A 16235-nucleotide genomic window follows, 5' to 3' on the forward strand; every position below is an offset into this window, starting at 1 on the left:
CCTTGTTTTGAACTTTCTAACGGAAATCAGTTTTCAAAGAGCATGAGAAATATGTTACGGAAAGCATTATATTTGTCATCTATGTTATCAATACTACAAACACTCTGCCACTCTTATTCCTTAACGAGATTTAAAAAACTCTCTATTGCCGTTCGATTAGCTTTCCTACATATTTTGTAATTATATACAACACGCATTTGAGTAAAGAAAATCTTTTAATGTTTGTCCATAGTAGTCTGAAAGGCCATTACCATTTTATTAACAGAATGGTGATCTCCTAATGAAGAATGAATAAAAATATTTTTTTATGGTTGTGCTACTGCTCCCCTACACCCTAAATGGAAAAAAAAATACAATCTGCATCAGCTCATATGAATTTAGAAGATCTTCCAGCATCCTTTTTCTTACACAGTCACGTACAAAATTAATACTGAAGTCATCACATACAACTAATTTTAGGTACTTTCTGTAAAGTGAACCAAGAACCCTCTCTAGCTTGAGCAGAAATGCTCTAAAGTCAGAGTTAGGGGACTACGGAGAACATTGGCACGATATCTAGTGATCAGATCATCCCTCCTCCCCTCTCTAGACAAATACTACCGGTGAAGAATATTTCATTACCAGCACTCGTACCGCCTGTCTCTGAGAGGAACGACATCCCACAAGAGCGTGATAGTCACGTTACGGCAACTATTTTCTGTTTCTATAGTAGAATTTCATACCCAGAATAGACTATCTTGGAGAGTTCCATCAGGCAGGGTCCTTGGACTGGAGAACACAACAACTGAATTTCTCAATTGGTAATACTTATCGCATTATTGAGATCTCGATTTTTCTCAGTAGAGGGAGTTCAAAAATTCAAAGCTAATGAAGTGTATTCCATTCTGCGATCTCTGATAGCGAGTGTGTGGTGAAAGGTAATGCCTCCGAATTTTTATGTGAACATTCTTACAGCTTTCTGAAGAAAACAAACGTTATTGACAGTCCAGATCTGTATTCTTTATGCACAGACTACTTACTTGTTTCTCAACATAGTCATCCTAGCGACGAGATACTATTTTGCTGGTACTGTCAGAATAGAATGTTTGAAACTTTATTGACGGACCCACAACCTCACGTGTGCTTTCACAGCTTCACCAATACCAAAGTGAAGGCCTCGAAATTACTCTTTAAGTTTTGCAAACAGATGAAAATCGGATGGTGCCAAGTTGGGACTGTATGGAGGATGGTCGATGACAGTGGGTCATTTGAGATGCAGGAATTATGCTGAATCATGAACACAACTTCCAACCAGCATCGCGGTTGCTGACCAGAAAAATAAGAAGTACAGGTGTCAGTAAGTTACAAATGTAATATCGGGATTCTACACAGACAGACTTGGGAGAACGGACTATACCAATTTAGATGTGTTTGTTTTTGCTGCGGACTCTACATTTATGAACATTAGTCCTTAGTAAAAACGGTACCTATGCAGTTCTTGGTTCAAGCATGCAAGGGTATAGTAGAAATTTATCATACTGCTTGACAATTGATAAAGAATAGAGCCGCTGGTGGACAGAAATAATTACAGTTAATGATGGACGACGTGAAAAACAGTACATACGTAATAGAGGCGAATTGGTGTATTTACAACGACGAATTGTACAGATTTCACTGCACAACAAAGTCATTTTCGTACAATTTCATACGAATTGAAGCGCTGTTCGGACAGTGTGTCCCAGTGATGCAAAAAGCGATAATCGGACAGAGACAAGTGTGGAGAATATGCCGCATGCCCTAGTATTTCTCAACTGAACGTCTCGACCGTTTCCCTGACCCGCTTTGCTGTGGGTGATGGGGCGTTGTCATGTAGCAGTTGACTTTGTGTTGTCTTTTTCCGTAATCCGGACGTTTTTCACGTGATGCTCGATTTAAATCGATCATTTGCTGTTGGCAGCGATCAGTGTTAACGATTTCACGAGGTTTTAACAGATCATAATAGATGACACCCTTCTGATCCCATCAAACACAGAGCATTGTCTTCTTTCGAAAGCGATTTGGTCTTGAAGTGGATGTCGATGGTTTGCCTAGATTCAGCCACGATTTACGACGCTTAGGATTCTCAAAATACGTATATCCATTTTTCATCACCTGTCACTATTCTAGGGAGAAACGACCTTCTTGTGTGTCTGGCAAGCATCATTACACAAGTGACCTTTCGATTTGTTTGCTGTCTTTCATTCAGTTCATGCGGAACCCATTTGCCCACTTCCTGCACCTTTCCCACAGCTTTCAACCCAAGAGAAACGGCTTTCTGCGTCACATTCAATTGTTCCGCGAGTTCGTGTTAAGTTTATCATCTTTATCCAATAATGCATGCAATTCGTTGTCTTCGAACTTCTTCGGTGGTTTCCCGCACTCGTCGCCTCTCATGTCAAAATCACTACTTTTGAATTTTTTTTGAACCAGTCGAAAGACCGTGTTTTCCCAAAAGCATGTTCGCCGAAAGCTACGACAAGCATTCGATACGATTCTGCAGTAGATCTCTTCATATGATTACAGAAAACCAGTACTGTCCGGAAATCGTAGTTCGTAGGCACAAAACTCGACATGTTTACAGGTTTGAAACAGATACCGATGTATGGAACTTGGGTTACTGCGTGTAGACATTCATCGTTAGTCGTTGCAGTAAGCAGATGGCGCTGCAGACGCTGTCTCACGGGCCCTACACACTGGAGTGCTGCAACGCTCAGTGTTTGACCGGTCACGGCTCGCCTGTTGGCGGGGGGACCGAGCCGCTCATGTCCGGCCCCACTCGACTCGGCTCGGTCACCTACTCGCCCCATGCCTGTTGTCCGGACTCCGGACACGCGGATAACCCAGCATGACCGGTCACCGCTGACGTCTCACCTCGCCTCGCCCCGGCTCGCTGCACTGTACTGTACTGTACAAATCCAACGCCTCTCTCTCTCTTTCTCTTTCTCTTCCTCTCTCTCTCTCACACACAGTGTACTTATCTCTCTCTCTCTCTCTCTTAATACAAAAGTAACATTTCCAAGAACGGGTACGTGACACAGCTAAATTCATAAAGCACCTGGAAAGTAAAATGATATTTCAATACAATCGCAGATAGAAGACAAGTCTCATTTCCAAACAAAAGAGATATTTTTCCTTTCATTTATAGGAAACATTAAATAAGTGCTTTCCCTGTAATCTAGAAGACAACCATCTTCATAAAGAAAGCATACAAAGAACATTAAACATTTACAGACGTAACTTGTCATACGTTTCAATTGTTTGCAACATAAACACAATTATAGTTATTGTTGATCAGCAGGAAATCACTAACGCGTTCCGGATTTAATTGGCTGCGGCAATTTGTTAGTAACATGCTGGCTTTACTAAAGCACCTTTCACTAGGTGCGCTTGTTGCTGGGATACATAAAATACGTCTTGCAACTGCAGCCAAACCTGGCAGATCTGTTTCGTGTCTGCTCCACCACTTTAAGATGTCATCATCATCTCCGGGGTGCATTAAAATGTACAGATCTACTTCATCTGCTGCGGATGATCTGTTGTTCCTCCATTCCTTGAAACGAGCTCTCTTTCTGGGTGGTGATGACACAGTACTTGAAGGATCTATGATAATAAACAAAAGAGACAAGTAATACAGAACTGATATGGAAATCATCGAAACATTCCCGTAAGAGACCGATGACCTCGCTGTTTGGTCTCTGCCCCCAAACAACCCGACCCCCGTTCCCATAAAAACGAGATCTTTTACGTTAATTAAATATTATGCAAGTCACAACATTCCCGTTTCTCTATAATACACTTACCACTAACTATGCAAAAACGATTACGTTAATGATTGAATGTTGTACCTGCGTACGTAGCACACATTTGTCGCACATTGTTAAGAATTTCCTGTTTTCACTTATTTCAAGCATATTAAGATAACGGAAGGACGGCCAAAGAAACGATCTTTGTGAGGTTTCTTGCAACTGTGTTTCTTTAAATGAGTGGTTGCCAACAGGAAAAACAATAAAGTGGAGCAGTTTATGCACGATACGTAACCAGTAGACGCAATGTTTTAATCTACAACCAACAGAAATGTACTCCATACTTGGATTTTTAGACCTTCCCGTTTCTTTAATGTGTAAACATTGGTTTCAATCTTACGTCTTACTACACTGGCTTCCTCGCGCTGCATGATTACAGAGAGAGACACACCACAAATGAGAAGCCCGTACTGACTGCAGTGTCACACGGATAATAACAAGTCTAATGTGTTTGAAGTTATGTGCAACGTATTCGGTCACGGCTTCTATGCTCGGTCACAAGAACTAGTGCGGGTAGCCTATCCAGTTAGGGTGTGCTCGCCCCACATCGTATTTTGTGCTCGCTTACTCGGTCATGCAGGACTCTCTACTACACAGCACCGGCTATAGGGAAATTCCGGTTTCATACTTCTACGGCTGGTAAGTAATTTTCATGTTGGACGCAATTCAGACTCCCAACATGAAGCTCGATGTCGGACTCTCAGTGAGGAATATGCCCTCCTCAGGAACTAATGCACATTTTACCCCTGTTATTCATACTGGCTACCAAACTCTTCAGAAGTCCGTGGGGGATATTGTGCTACTCCTGTCTCAGGACTGTTTTCAATTCTTCTACGGTTCAGGAAGGGGGTCTTCACTGAAAAACACAAGAGCTTGCCAGCCATGCTCTATAGGTATTAGGTTCGAGGAGTATGCAGGCCACTCCATACTTTCCAGTGTGTCCAACACCTCAGTGTTCATGTGTGGGTGGGCAGAGTCGTCCATAAACAGAAATTCGGGAGCTACAACTGTAGTGGACTGACAAGACAGCCAGTCCACAGTGACGGGTAACCGAAAGGCACGCGTTTACACACGCCCGCTGGCGTTAGGTCTGAAACAGGATACGTAATGAATGCTATAGAGAAAAGTACGTAGCTGCTGGAATACTTAACTTTAATCCATCATTTGTATACAGCATTCTTGATGATACAAGTGAGACTCTCTCTAGAAATGGTTAATGGCGCCTTGCTAGGTCGTAGCCATGGACTTAGCTGAAGGCTATTCTAACTGTCTCTCGGCAAATGAGAGAAAGGCTTCGTCAGTGTAGTCGCTAGCAAAGTCGTCCGTAGAACTGGGACGAGTCCTAGTACGTCTCTCTAGACCTGCCGTGTGGTGGCGCTCGGTCTGCAATTACTGACAGTGGCGACACGCGGGTCCGACATGTACTAATGGACCGCGGCCGATTTAAAGCTACCACCTAGCAAGTGTGGTGTCTGGCGGTGACACCACAACAACACCCCTAAACAGACGGACACAATCCAGAATCATCTCCCTGCAGTACCGCTATGCTGCAACTGTTCCTCGCGCAAAGATACGCAACGGTTTTCGGCCACTGTGCGTAATGCTGGCCCACACCTTAACGCCTAGGCCATACCGATGACTTCATGAACATTCTGTGGTGTGTGAAGTGTTCCCCTCTCTCTCTCCACACCAAGTGGTGGGCAGAATCACTTGCCACAGTGAAGCGGGATTGATCGGAGAATATCACTCTGGACCACCGTTGCTAACTCTCAAACAACATGCTCCTACACCAATGAACATTTTCTCGACGATGGCGTGGTTGCAGTGGGATGCATTAAACATTCTTCCGAACGTACAAACAAGCCTGATTTAATCGCTGCGAAATGGTTCCGGTAGGGAAGCGTGTATCGGTAGCGGTTGCAATGTCTGTAGTGATCTGTCTAGGAGTGAGATGTCGTTTCCTTTTCGCCGCTAGCTCTACGAATCGATCCTCTTGCGGTGTAGTGGTCTGTCTACAGACACCGGTATGCTTTCGCATAGAATTTCCGCCTTCAGTGGCGTTTTTTAATCGCGAGATGACACTTTGGACACACCCACTACTGGCCACAGGAGTGACGCTTTGACCGGTTTCGAACCGTCCAGCTATTCGTCCACTGTAGTAAGCACTCAAAATATGACTTGGAGACATGTTGCCGTACCAAACGGAATGTTGCACTAATTAGTTCCACAACAACCTTCGTCAAACTCCGTATTGCTTGATCTGTCGAATGTATACAGACTGTTCGTGTACTAGCTTCGCTGCAGTTAGCACGTCCCGCCCTCAACATTTCCTTTTACTATCATCGGTCGGGCGTTCCGTAGCAATGGGCACTTGTTACTTAGCAAGTGTCAGTTGATCCTTAGCAGTGTAATATTCTGTATTTCTGTCCACCCGACTAGACTGCCGTGAGCTATGTGTTAACCTTACTAAAGAACAGTGCACGTCGGACATTTGTTCCTGTACTTAAGCGATACGTAAAGTTTTCTATGTGCGTGGCCTTACAACAGTCAACATGTAAACAGTTCTTCATTAGTATGAGTTTCCTTGTAAGAAGCCTATTCTGCTGGACGAATGCTTATGTGAAGTGCAGTCTAGTCGTAAGTAGACACGTTGAGAACCGTGGCTGTAGTACAGTTATAACGTTTACAACAATCAGCCACAAGATCGGTTTCAAAACGTTTATCAAATCGAACCACTACTAATTTCGGGTTTATTACAAACTTATCCTCAGATGCCTCTTACAGATATCCGTGCTTTCCCACGTTTTGTACTGCGTACTGGTTTGCGCATTAAGTGTATCTAGTACTAATGAGGGCACACCAGGTAAGCCAGGAAATCTGAAAGAGTCCTCGGAAGGTGAATTTGTAGTAAACTCGAAACCGGCAATGGTTTAATTTAAATAAAAGTTTAAAACCAGCCTTGTGGCTGGTTGCTCTGTGAATTATAAAACTTTTACTAAAGATTTTAAGCAGTTTCTGTGATTGTAGAGTTTTGAGCGAGACTCTGACAGCAGCGTTAGACAACCGTTACATATGCTCATCTTCGAAGCTAACCTGCTCTTTGCTCACCCAATGCTGACGTGACGTCGACTAATGTGTATCGACGTGATAATTGCAATGGGGAAGCGTGCTCACGCAGTTGTTACGACCTACTCTTAATTTACATTCGTGACGAGCACTACACTTTCTGTGCTGGACAACGGCAGCCCTTGAAACGTCGCATCGATTCTTGTGGTTCACACAAATAGCCAGTCAGCAGAGCGATTCATATGCCGGCGGAAGCGAACTTCGCAGGCGATACTTCAGTCACGCTACAGAAAGTAACAAGTTCTGAACGGCACACGTTTAAAAGGCGTCGAGTGCATTCTAAAACTCCCTCAAAATCATTATTTTCATCACTTTTTATTAACTACTGAGGCGTGAATACGTTCTTCTAATGTATAACAAGATTAAGATTGAGTCAACGACGCAGAACCAATGATTTACGCGTGTAAATACGTTCTTCTAATGTATAACAAGATTAAGATTGAGTCAACGACGCAGAACCAATGATTTACGCGTGTACAAAGTGGTCATGTTGAAATAGAAGTACTGATAGAGGAAGTTGAGAAATTGATAGAATATATCAACGGCAAAAAATGTATTCTTATGTGGTTAGACCACTATGATATGAAACAAACTAGTGAAGCATACGGACAGAGGGCAATAAAGTAGAGGGAGAGGGACTTTTAGATTATTGCGACAGGTTTCATCGTTTGCTGCGAATACATCTTCAGAATCGTAAGATGAAGTAAACTTTCAGAAGCCCAGGAAGTTTTAATTGAATTACGTCAGGTAAAATAACGACTAAGAAGGGAAAAACTGAAACGCACAGCATTGCAAATGCTGTCTTAGATACAGATCGTAACCTAGCAGTGTTAAATACAAATAATAACAAAAAAAATATCACGAAACAGGTCTCTGAAAGCTTGCGAAAGTAAGAGACGACGTAGGAATTCTCAGAGGCAGCGGACGATAAACTAAATGAATACTTCGCAAGGCATATATTAGCGGAAAAGAAGGAAGGAAGATTGGGTTTAACATCCCGTCGACATCGCAGTCATTAGAAACTGAGCACAAGCTCGGACTGCGTCAAGGATGGGGAAGGAAGTCGGCCGTGCCTTTTCAAAGGAATCATCCCGGTATTTGACTGGAGCGATTTAGGGAAATCATGGAAAACCTAAACCGAACGGGGGTTTGAACCGTCGTCATCCCGAATCCGAATCACGTTTGCTAACCACTGCGCCACCTCCCTCGTAATATATTAACAAAAAAAAATGTTCAAATGTGTGTGAAATCTTATGGGACTTAACTGCTAAGGTCATCAGTCCTTAAGCTTACACACTACTTAACCTAAAGTATCCTAAGGATAAACACACACACCCATGCCCGAGGGAGGACTCGAACCTCCGCCGGGACCAGCCGCACAGTCCATGACTGCAGCGCCTTACACCGCTCGGCTAATCCCACGCGGCAATATATTAACAGAGGATGTGAATGAAATAAAGAACGGAATTGCTATTGCAGGAACGAAATGTAGAACAAGAGGTGAAAGAGCCTTCAGTGACAAAGGAGGTCTTCAAATTACAAGAATTCATAGAGTGACAGCGGAGACCGGCGTTGTAGCTTGCTTAGAAATGAAACCAACAGGAAAGCCAATAAAGATAATTTAGGGGGGCGTGCTAAAATGTAATGCCTCGTAATCTTTATCTGAAAACTCTTAAAGCTTTTTAAGTAAAATAAACCTCATTAACATTCCACATTTTCATTCTTCATGTATACAGATCCATCTGCCGCCCTAGTGCGTGTAGCACGGCAGTGCGTAACGTAAGTATGTCAGTGCGTGAGAAACAGCGATCTGTAATCGAGTTTCGAATTCGAAGAATTAGTCCACACATGGAGCACCTCCTCTTTCAGGATGACAACGCCGGAACTCGCACGAACGCTGCGACGTCTGGAACAATCCGACGCCTTGGGTTCACTGTCATCTGTCACCCTCCATACAGTTCCGACCTGGTCCAATACGAATTTCATGCGCTTTCAAAACTTAAAAGAACACTGTAAGATTGTTACTCTTAATTTGCTATGATGAAAGCGGTACTGATGGACAATAAAGGCGGGTTAAAAGCTGTGAGCTGTCTGGGGAAGTTAATCTTGCATTACTAAGCAACTGTTTCACCAGGTATCCTGTCTAGCTTACCAAATTCCCAACCAGACGAACATTAATTATAATCTTTTAATAGTCATACGACAACCGGTGATATATATATAAAAGAGAGAATTTAAATAAAAAGAAATAAATCAGTTTATATTTGGAAATTTATTTTAAGATTGATCATTGAAATTTCAGCATATTAAAATTGATTCCTAACTAAACTGGTGCCTTATTTAGGATTGTGAAAATGTGAGATTGGAATCTTACGGAACACATCAATTATGGAGCCAAGATTGGGAGACTGCATACAACACTGCATTCATAAAACAACACACAAAGAACCTTGAAACGTATGCAAGAGAAAGTTAACCACTACCAACAAATTCAAATTTTCACCCAAAGACATTACGTTCGTAGCACAATCCTGTCCGTCATGTAATTACCACACACTGGTATACTAAATTCATATTAACTCTTTGTGAAATCTTCGCGAAAAAATAGCTGGGGGCTACTTTGATGATTACACCACATGCTTCACGTGGTCAACTTGGTTTACACAAAGAGTGTAACTCCACAGTAATTTTGATAATTAGAATAAATTAGATCGAAAAGCAATTTACAAAAGAAAAACCTCGAACTGGTTACTAACGTCTTACTGTTAACCTGACGGGTCAAACAGTTATATAAGCACGTGGTACTGGTCTCGCAAAGTACACCCCACGTGGGTTGAACATAAAGAAAAGTTGCTATATTGAAAAATATTGTCAAGACGAGACGTTATACTCACACAAGCATTCGCATTTAAGATTGATCTTAGTTACAGTTACTGATCAACACGTGGTTCCACTTTACTCACAAAGTAGTGACAAAGCAACTACCGGAAAATAATCTGAACTTCACATGAGAATTACACTGCGCTGCAATTTAAGATAACATTAGATATTTTAGAGCTAAACCTGAAATAAAGGTGATTAAATTTTCAGTTAGGCTGAGCTTAAGAAATCCATTGTCCTGCAGACTTAGCAGACACGCGCTTAGCCGGAGATCTTACCACTTCAGACGCTCGCCCCGGACCGACTGACCTGCGCTCCTACCGAGCGTGCTTCCCAAATACAAAACGGAAGTGGCCAGAGGGGCAGCTTCCTATACCAACATGACAACGGACGGACAGAACCATACTAAGGATAGAAACCTCTTTGCTTTTAGAAAGCGTAGCTACCTGTTCCGACGTTGGTCCTACTGTTCTCTAGCAGACAGCCTTGTCTGCTACCCTCAAGCATGCAACTAGAAATACATTTGCTCATTCATCCTCTCACACAGAAGGGAAGGGGGATGACAGTATCTTATAATATACAGTATATAAAAAAAGCGGATGTAGGTTCCGTATGAGACTGTGTGACATGAATTACATATAAACTGTGTTTTAAAGTGTAGTAGTGTGACAGATCGTTCTTGTTTATGTGTAAAAGTAACACGTTCCACTAATCAGTCTCCTCCCAGATAGTCAGAAACGCCACAGCAAATTTAGAAGCGGAATTTATGCCGTAAATGACAACAGATTTAAGAAATTATACATGAAAGGAATCCAACAGAGACCTTTCAACACCTTCGAGGACTTCAAGTTGAGTGTGATGAAGTATTGCAAGGGGGGCGAAATTGTGGCTCCGTAAACAAAGTCAAGCATACTTCAGTGACGGGATCAACGCGTGGCACTAGTATCTCGTTGAAATAAATTGTAAGTAGGCTGTTTAGGTTTTTATGTTGGTAATGCCACGTAGCGCTCTGTATGAAAATCACTGACTGTGCTGTGCGCAGCCTGTGGCTGGCTGGACTCATTGTTGGAATATTCGCTTGTGTACTGTTGGGCTGTTGGATGTGAACAGCACATGGCGTTGTGCAGTTGAATGTGAGCCGCCAGCAGTGGTGGATGTGGAGAGAGAGATGCGAGAGTTTTGAGAGGTTAATATGAGCGAACCATCTGGACGTGTGTCCGTCAGAAAAAGGAAATTTGTAAGACTGGATGTCATGAACTGATATATATATATATATATATATATATATATATATATATATATATATATATAATGATTTTTGAACACTATTAAGGTAAATACATTGTTTGTTCTCTATCAAAATCTTTCATTTGCTAACTATACCCATCAGTAGTTAGTGCCTTTAGTAGTTAGAATCTTTTATTTAGTTGGCAGCATTGGCGCTCGCTGTATTGCAGTAGTTCGAGTAACGAAGATTTTTGTGAGGTAAGTGATTCATGAAAGGTATAGGTTATTGTTAGTCAGGGCCATTCTTTTGCAGGGATTATTGAAAGTCAGATTGCGTAGCGCTAAAAAATATTGTTTGTCAGTTTAGTGATGATCAGAATAAGTAAAGAGAGAACTGTCTGAATACGTCCAGTTCTGTTCAGCTGTTTGAAAATTAAATAACGTAAGAGGTTTTCCAGCACTGTCATTTTCAAATTTTTCTAAGGGGAAGTTACAAAATGTGTTCGTCGCCAGGGTGACTATGTTGAAGAAACAACTATGTAGACGTGAAGAATAAATATACAGAGAGTTGATAAAGTTTGTTTTATACTAACGTGACGAAGGTCGTGGGATACCCCCGTAATATAGTGTCAGATCTCAATTTGCCCAGTGTAGTACAGCAACTCGAAGTGGCAAGGACTTAACCAGTCATTTGAAGTTTACTGGAGAAATATTGAAACATGCTGCCTCTATAGTCGTCCATAAATGCGAAAATATTGCCCCATAAATGTTCGATGGGACTCATGTCGGGCGATTTGGGTGGGCAAATCATTCGCTCGAATTTTCCACAATGTTCTTCAAACCGATGACCAACAATTGTGGCCCGGTGATGCACTGTCATTCACAAATATTCCATTGTTGTTTTGGAACATAGTCACAAACTGCTGCAAACGGTCTCCAAGTAGCAGCTGGATCAAAAGACCCATTCCATTCCATGTAAACACAGCCCACACCATTATGGTGCCACAAGCATCTTGCACAGTGCCTTGTTGACAACTTGGATCCATGGCTCGGTGGGGTCTGCTGCACACTCGAACCCTTTCGCCAGCGCTTACCAACTGAAATCGGGTTCCAGTCGTGTAGATTCCAACCGATGTAGCCACGAGCCCGACAGAAATGCTGCAGGCGATGTCGTGCTGTTAGCAAAGGCACTCGTGTAGGTCGTCTGCTGCTGTAGCCCATTAACGCTATAATTCGCCGCTCTGTCCTAACGGATGCGTTTATCGCGACTATTTCACGCAGTGTCGCGTGTCTGTTAGCACTGACAAGTCAGCGCAAACGCCGCTGCTCTCGGTCTTTAAGTGAAGGCCGTTGGCCATGCGTTGGCCGTGGTTAGAGGCGATGCCTGAAATTTGGTATTCTCGCCACATTCTTGACACTGTGGATCTCAGCATATTGAGTTCCTTAAGGGGCTCCGGAACGCCCTATACTTGCAATGTTAAAATAACGCTTATAAATTACATCTTTCCTCACAAAGTATTTGAGGTAGGAAGTTCAACTTTTTACAGATTATTTATTGGAATATGGGCTACAACTTAACACAGGGATTTTACAAAATTTTAGTTCAGTTATTAAAGATGTTTTTTTTTTCAATTGTAATGAAAATTCACAACATTTTTTGCAATTTTTTATTTATATATTCAAAAATATACAGTTTTTTGGAAAAAGGCTGTGTTAAATTATGCAGAAGGTACTGTGTAACATTTACTGAAAGTTTGAAACAAATATGTTTGGAAGATCCTTACAAAACATGTAATTAGTATGAGAAAATAAAAGTTTTGGGAATCGAGCGACAAAGATTGGATTAAATTTTTAGTGCATCCAGGTCTATAGGATGGATTATCTTCATCCTCTGCAAACTCCTCCTCCAGCTTCCTCTTGTTCCTCCTCCTGTTTACTCTTGCTTGTATTTGTAGACTCTTTACAGCCCTGTCTGCAGCCCGAAGGCGTTCCTTGTCTAAAGCAAGCATCGCTCGTACCATGTTAGAATGTTATTATTTACAGTAATAACACATACCTTTGGCTTTCCAACATTTCTCCTTTTCTTAAAAGCCTTCACAGGATTTCTAATAACTTTACTTTTACTCATTATTATACTTCAACAAAACAGAGACTGAAGAAACAGAATTAATTACGAATATTTTCGAGATAACGACAGAGTAAATAAACACGAAACAATCGACAATCACACCAGCGATATATATTGAACCATCACAGGTTAGCCACAACACATACTTTATCTCACATCACTAAAATGTACCTGATGAACACGGATGTTAATAATAACACCATTTGACAGCAGTTTAACAGCGCCACAGTGGGTTACGCCCATGTAGAACACATTTCAAAAAAAATTTAAAAATAGTTGTAGTCTTCGGAATTGAATAAATTATATATCTATTAAAAGGTAATAGTCTGCAGATTCAGAAAACGCAAAAAGTAAAAATTGAACTTTTCATGATTTTGAGCCTTTCCGGAGCCCCTTAACGATTTCCGAAGTGAAATGTCCTATGCGCATGGTTCCGACTACCATCCCGAGTTCAAAGTTTGTTAATTTCCGTCGTGCGGCCATAATCACGCCGGACACTTTTTCACATGAATCACCTGAGAGCAAATGATGGCTGCGCCAACGCAGTGCCCTTTTACACCTTGTGTACGCGATACTATCGCCATCTGTATATCTGCATATCACTGTCCCATGATTCGTCACCTCAGTGTACTGAAAAAGCTTTAGGAGGTTTCTCAAAAATATTCGGAGGCAAGACTTTTCAGCATGCCTCGTACAGTGGCTGAGAGTACTTAGAATGAGGTGACAGTTTGTTGTAGCTTGATGCTGCATACAGCAGCATTAAATGTAATTTCAAAGGAGTAAAATGTATGGTTAACTTTGTTACGGAGTGCCAGTATGTGCACAACACCGTCACCTGTGGCTGGCATAGCCGGTAATTTGGACAACAGCCGCTGCATTTGTGACGTGTTGAGACTGGTGGTTCCGTCCTGTTTCAGATGTCTCTGCAACGTTATCTTTCAACAGGATAACGTAAAATCGTATGACGTCCGTGCTATCCTGATCTACCTCGATAGATAGGGTGTTCGACAGTTGTCTGGCCAGCAAGTTCTCCATATGTTTCACGCGTTGAAAACATCTGGTCACTAGCACACCAGCACTAGCTGGTCACTACGATTATTGAATTGTTACCCAGCGTTAATACAGTGTGGAAAGACTTGCCAATCTGTTTGGGTCTATCACCATGCTCATAATAGCCATTGTTATTTAGGTGGCAGGTCTGTGCAGTATGTTTCACGCACTGCATTACATTCACATCTACATACAGTACATACTGGGTCAGCCACGACACGGTCCATGGCGGCGGGTACTTAGTACCGCTATTCATCATTCCCTTTCCCGTTCCACTCCGCAAATGGAGCGAGGGTAAAACGGCTGTTTATATGGCCGCCATAAGATCCCTGATTTCTGTTGTCTTCGCGATTCTTAGACGAAATGTACGTTGATGGCAAAAGTCACAAACACCGGTTGTCTAAATTCTCGCAGTACTGTTTCGCGAAAAGAACGTCGTCTTACCTCCAGTGATTCCCATTTGATTTCACAAGGTATCTCTGTAATACGCACATGCTGTTAGAACCTAGAGGTAACAAATCTGGCAACGTGGCTCACAACTGCTTAGAGGTGCGGATACCAAACACTCGAGCAGTACTCAAGAAGTGGTCGAGCTAGTGTTCCTTGCACGGTCTCCTTCAGTGGCGGCTAGTGAAAAGTTTTACCATTGTGCCACAATTTGATGGCCTATAGCCTTTTGACTTACAACGTTAGTAATTGTAACTAAATTGAATATATTAATTTTACGCATATAAATTGAACAGTTTATATAATGTGAAAGCTTTACAATTAATCGTTTAACAGTGGGAGGAATAAAATAAAATAAAAAAAAAGATTATAGCAGCAGCAGCAGCAGGAATTGAACCTGAACCGACAGATTGCCACTCTGTGCGCTTAACTACTGGCCTATCGCGCGTTATGAGCAATACTGCGAATAAAACTTTCATACTCTACGCGTAAATCTTTAGTGCACGTTTTACCTTTTTCTACAGTCCACTTCGGCGAAATGTTCTACGGGTCTGAAAGAGGCAGCAACGTGCTTCTGCTCATAGAGTTTTGTTTTATACACTCCTGGAAATGGAAAAAAGAACACATTGACACCGGTGTGACAGACCCGCCATACTTGCTCCGGACACTGCGAGAGGGCTGTACAAGCAATGATCACACACACGGCACAGCGGACACACACCAGGAACCGCGGTGTTGGCCGTCGAATGGCGCTAGCTGCGCAGCATTTGTGCACCGCCGCCGTCAGTGTCAGCCAGTTTGCCATGGCATACGGAGCTCCATCGCAGTCTTTAACACTGGTAGCATGCCGCGACAGCGTGGACGTGAACCGTATGTGCAGTTGACGGACTTTGAGCGAGGGCGTATAGTGGGCATGCGGGAGGCCGGGTGGACGTACCGCCGAATTGCTCAACACGTGGGGCGTGAGGTCTCCACAGTACACCGATGTTGTCGCCAGTGGTCGGCGGAAGGTGCACGTGCCCGTCGACCTGGGACCGGACCGCAGCGACGCACGGATGCACGCCAAGACCGTAGGATCCTACGCAGTGCCGTAGGGGACCGCACCGCCACTTCCCAGCAAATTAGGGACACTGTTGCTCCTGGGGTATCGGCGAGGACCATTCGCAACCGTCTCCATGAAGCTGGGCTACGGTCCCGCACACCGTTAGGCCGTCTTCCGCTCACGCCCCAACATCGTGCAGCCCGCCTCCAGTGGTGTCGCGACAGGCGTGAATGGAGGGACGAATGGAGACGTGTCGTCTTCAGCGATGAGAGTCGCTTCTGCCTTGGTGCCAATGATGGTCGTATGCGTGTTTGGCGCCGTGCAGGTGAGCGCCACAATCAGGACTGCATACGACCGAGGCACACAGGGCCAACACCCGGCATCATGGTGTGGGGAGCGATCTCCTACACTGGCCGTACACCACTGGTGATCGTCGAGGGGACACTGAATAGTGCACGGTACATCCAAACCGTCATCGAACCCATCGTTCTACCATTCCTAGACCGGCAAGGGA

Source organism: Schistocerca cancellata, chromosome 6, assembly GCF_023864275.1.
Source record: "Schistocerca cancellata isolate TAMUIC-IGC-003103 chromosome 6, iqSchCanc2.1, whole genome shotgun sequence".
Classification (NCBI taxonomy): domain Eukaryota; kingdom Metazoa; phylum Arthropoda; class Insecta; order Orthoptera; family Acrididae; genus Schistocerca; species Schistocerca cancellata.